We start from the raw sequence: 5,000 nt of genomic DNA, 5'->3' as shown, positions 1-5,000 counted from the left end.
GTGTTCGGAGGTGGGGCTCCACAGAGACATTGAAGCCCCTCTGCGCGAGTCCACGGGCGACATAACGCACCACAGCGTCATGGCGCTTGACCCGGGACCCGTGCGTCCGAAAGCAAGCCTGAAGTACGTGGTTGGCGGTCTCCACGGCCTGGCACCCCGCGCGGCATCTGGTGTCCGCCTCCCGCCCGCGACTGCGCCGTGCCTTCGTAGGGAAGGCGTTGATGCGGGCGCGGAGGGCGTCGATGTATTCACGCCCAGATAGCAGGCGACTGGTGTCGGCGACCCACTGATGTTGGCCACTGACGGCGGCAGAAGATGACAGCGCCGCACCGTCAATGGCGATGTGTAGGCGCGCCGCCCACATTTCCCCAACCTGCGTTGACGATTTGAGGAGGTGGCCCTCCCACATTAGGTGGCGCTCCAGCACCTCGATCTCACGCTGCACCTCATCCATGCCTGCACCGTCGCAGGCTGGCCCTATCTTCTTCAGCGCCAGGAGACGGGACCGACGGAGGGTCGGACCCATCCATCGGCAAGATGGAATGCCGAGGCCCCCCTGGGCAACAGGAGCGTGGAAGTATCCCAGGGGGGTGTCCGCCGGAAGGCGGAACCATCTCCTGACGGCGGCCCGGATGGTGACGTCGGCCGACTTCAATGCACCCACCCGGGTGCGGCTGAGGGCCAGCCCGTGGTACAGGCCAGGGAGAAGTACGTTGGTGAGAGCGTGGAGGCGCTGTTGCGGCTTCAGCGGAGCTCGGGAGATGACGTCAAGCTGCTCCACCAGGTGGCGACGTGGATTGAAGACACAGCGACCCGCCGTGGAAAATTGCAGCCCCAGGTACCGGAAGGTTTCACCCACACGCAGGGCAGGCATGGTGGTGTTGCCTGCTGTGAAGGTGACATTGCTGTCCACCTTCACCTTCTTCTCGCGCCCTGACGCGACTAAGGCGAGGGTGAAACACTTCCGGGCGTTGATCTGCAGCCCCAGGTGGGCGAGGGCTGCGGTAGCTGCGTCGATGAGGGACTGCAAGCCCCTCGGGGTCGCTGCAAACAGCAAGACGTCATCTGCAAAGGCCGCAGCGTTGACTCTGCGACCGAGGATCCGAGCTCCGATGTGGGAGGGCAGTTGGCCTAAAACGTAGTCCACCGCAAAGTTGAACAGGAGGGGGGAGAGGGGATCGCCCTGGCGAACGCCCCGTGCTGGCTGCACAGACACGCCCACGCCGGCGCCGTCCGCTATCACTGTCGTGCTGCCCTCGTAGCACCGCTCGACATACTCGACAAAACAATCCGGCAGGCCATGCGCCTTCAGCACGGGGCGAAGGGCAGCATGATCTACCGAATCGAATGCCTTAGATACGTCGATCGATGCCACAAAGACAGAGCGGCAGGAGCGAACTGCGTCGGTGAGAGCAGTGTCCAAGATGAAGGTATTTTCCAACATCCCATCCCGAGGGATGAATGCCCGCTGACGTTCGTCCACAGCACATGCGCGCATCAGGCGTGACGCGAGAACCTTGTGAAAGGTCCGCGCCAACACCGAGCAGACCGTAATGGGGCGAAAGTCAGCGGGGGATGTTGGTGCAGCCGTTTTCGGGAGAAGGGACGTCCGCGCGCGAAGCAGGCGTTCCGGAAGGGCGCGGGCCAGAAGGAAGAGATTCATCACTTTCACCAGGACTTCGTGCGGCAGGCGCCGCAACTCCGCTGGGGTAAGGCCGTCCGGCCCGGCTGCTGATCCCCTGGGCGGCAACGCGGCGGCGACCTCCTCATGTGTGACCGGCCCCCATAGGCACTCGGGAGCGACAGGCTCCGAGTGCGGGAGGAGGCGGTCACGAATGAAGCCCGCGGTGGAGATGGGCTTCTTGGTGAAGAGGTCCGCCCAGAAGTCCAGCAGACCAGGGATGGCAGGTGGCGGCTGGAGCAGGGTGCCATCCAAGAGGCCGCGCACGCAACGTGCACGCGACCGTCGGAAGGCATCCTGCGTTCTCGCGTACTCCCAGCGGCGCCGCTTGCGCTTCTGCGTCGGCGGCGCGGCAGGCGGCCGCTTCGATGGTTGGCGCGGCCGCTGTGTCCTGGTGATCGATCTCTCCCCTCTGGACCCGACCGACGCAAGGGCATCCGGGAGCATGCCCAGGATGACATCGGGCGGCGTGCCCCGCCCCAGACCTATAACACGATCCAGGGCAGAGAAACGCTGGGCGGAAGCGGGTAGCCCCGCCAGATGCTCCCAGATGGCGGCGTCAGTCGGCCCCTCCGGCGGCGGCCCGGTGGTGTCGGCCGCGAAGTCCTCGGCTGCGTCGACGGGCGGCGCAGCGGCCTCGCCCGCGTCAGGCAGCGGGCTCGCTGCTCCCCGGCGGGACGCCGGCTCTTCCCCCCGACCGATCTCAAGCGCCTCCATGAATTGGCGGACAAGCTGCTTGTGGGCAGCTTGCCGCCGTCGGCACTTGATTGCCTCAAGCGTTCGGTCGGGGAACATCCTGATGAGCTCTTGATTTACAAAGAAGAACCGGGCGTCCCTCTCGAGGAACAATTCGGCCTCTGCCTTGGCGAGCGACAGGACTTCTTCCTCCGTCCACCTCGCGCGATGCCTCTCCGTGACGATCTCCGCGTTGGCGGCCGCAAGGTGTTGGCGGCGGCGATGGACCCCGAGACCGTTCTTGGTGGTGAAGCTGCGGTGGCACTCACTACAGGCGTATACTGCTGCAAAAGTTACAAGATTTTCGGCACGGCCGGTTGGCCGGCTAGGTGCTGGGGGAGTTGGGGTGGCACCTTCAGCGGAAGGGCCACCACTTTTTCTCTGATTACTGCCATCAACTAAAAAAAGGGATAGTGCGAGGGGGGGCTGGTAACCCCCCCAAGCCCCTGGTGCGGTCTTCCACTCTGCGAAAATCAGCGGGCCCACGAGAAGGGGAGAAGACCGCAGGAGAGGAGAGGCTAAGAGGGCTAGGCCCATGTATTGCGCATCACTCTCCCTGTAACCATAACCCAAGGAAGGCACCTCGCAGCAGCAGCACGACTACATCAAGACCGCACTTCGAAAAGCCAAGTCCGGATGCAGCCACACCGCCGCCGCCACTTGGCCACCTTAAGAGAGTCATAGTTACTCCCGCCGTTTACCCGCGCTTGCTTGAATTTCTTCACGTTGACATTCAGAGCACTGGGCAGAAATCACATTGCGTCAACACCCGCTAGGGCCATCGCAATGCTTTGTTTTAATTAGACAGTCGGATTCCCCCAGTCCGTGCCAGTTCTGAGTTGATCGTTGAATGGCGGCCGAAGAGAATCCGCGCACCCGCGCGCCCCCGGAGGAGCACGCTAAGGCGGACGCGGCCTCGCAGCAAGGAAGATCCGTGGGAGGCCAAGGCACGGGACCGAGCTCGGATCCTGCACGCAGGTTGAAGCACCGGGGCGCGAACGCCGCGCAGGCGCGCGCATCCTGCACCGCCGGCCAGCACGAGGCCGACCAACGGCGAGAGCAGACCACGCCCGCGCTAAACGCCCGCACTTACCGGCACCCCTACGGCACTCACCTCGCCCAGGCCCGGCACGTTAGCGCTGACCCACTTCCCGACCAAGCCCGACACGCCCCGATCCTCAGAGCCAATCCTTATCCCGAAGTTACGGATCCAATTTGCCGACTTCCCTTACCTACATTATTCTATCGACTAGAGGCTCTTCACCTTGGAGACCTGCTGCGGATATGGGTACGAACCGGCGCGACACCTCCACGTGGCCCTCTCCCGGATTTTCAAGGTCCGAGGGGAAGATCGGGACACCGCCGCAACTGCGGTGCTCTTCGCGTTCCAAACCCTATCTCCCTGCTAGAGGATTCCAGGGAACTCGAACGCTCATGCAGAAGAGAAAACTCTTCCCCGATCTCCCGACGGCGTCTCCGGGTCCTTTTGGGTTACCCCGACGAGCATCTCTAAAAGAGGGGCCCGACTTGTATCGGTTCCGCTGCCGGGTTCCGGAATAGGAACCGGATTCCCTTTCGCCCAACGGGGGCCAGCACAAAGTGCATCATGCTATGACGGCCCCCATCAACATCGGATTTCTCCTAGGGCTTAGGATCGACTGACTCGTGTGCAACGGCTGTTCACACGAAACCCTTCTCCGCGTCAGCCCTCCAGGGCCTCGCTGGAGTATTTGCTACTACCACCAAGATCTGCACCGACGGCGGCTCCAGGCAGGCTCACGCCCAGACCCTTCTGCGCCCACCGCCGCGACCCTCCTACTCGTCAGGGCTTCGCGGCCGGCCGCAAGGACCGGCCATGACTGCCAGACTGACGGCCGAGTATAGGCACGACGCTTCAGCGCCATCCATTTTCAGGGCTAGTTGCTTCGGCAGGTGAGTTGTTACACACTCCTTAGCGGATTCCGACTTCCATGGCCACCGTCCTGCTGTCTTAAGCAACCAACGCCTTTCATGGTTTCCCATGAGCGTCGATTCGGGCGCCTTAACTCGGCGTTTGGTTCATCCCACAGCGCCAGTTCTGCTTACCAAAAGTGGCCCACTTGGCACTCCGATCCGAGTCGTTTGCTCGCGGCTTCAGCATATCAAGCAAGCCGGAGATCTCACCCATTTAAAGTTTGAGAATAGGTTGAGGTCGTTTCGGCCCCAAGGCCTCTAATCATTCGCTTTACCGGATGAGACTCGTACGAGCACCAGCTATCCTGAGGGAAACTTCGGAGGGAACCAGCTACTAGATGGTTCGATTAGTCTTTCGCCCCTATACCCAGCTCCGACGATCGATTTGCACGTCAGAATCGCTACGGACCTCCATCAGGGTTTCCCCTGACTTCGTCCTGGCCAGGCATAGTTCACCATCTTTCGGGTCCCAACGTGTACGCTCTAGGTGCGCCTCACCTCGCAATGAGGACGAGACGCCCCGGGAGTGCGGAGGCCGCCGCCCCGTGAAGGGCGGGGAAGCCCCATCCTCCCTCGGCCCGCGCAAGGCGAGACCTTCACTTTCATTACGCCTTTAGGTTTCGTACAGCCC

The 5,000-nt window shown here is 62.6% G+C and overlaps 1 pseudogene; it reads right to left on the bottom strand.

The window, feature by feature from the left end:
- LOC126429404 (large subunit ribosomal RNA) overlaps positions 1–5,000 on the bottom strand; it is a 7,963-nt pseudogene that overhangs the window by 1,995 nt on the left and 968 nt on the right.

Source organism: Schistocerca serialis, unplaced genomic scaffold (genome assembly GCF_023864345.2).
Source record: "Schistocerca serialis cubense isolate TAMUIC-IGC-003099 unplaced genomic scaffold, iqSchSeri2.2 HiC_scaffold_1016, whole genome shotgun sequence".
In the NCBI taxonomy this organism is placed as follows: domain Eukaryota; kingdom Metazoa; phylum Arthropoda; class Insecta; order Orthoptera; family Acrididae; genus Schistocerca; species Schistocerca serialis.
This window is presented reverse-complemented; position numbering and strand designations above follow the sequence as displayed.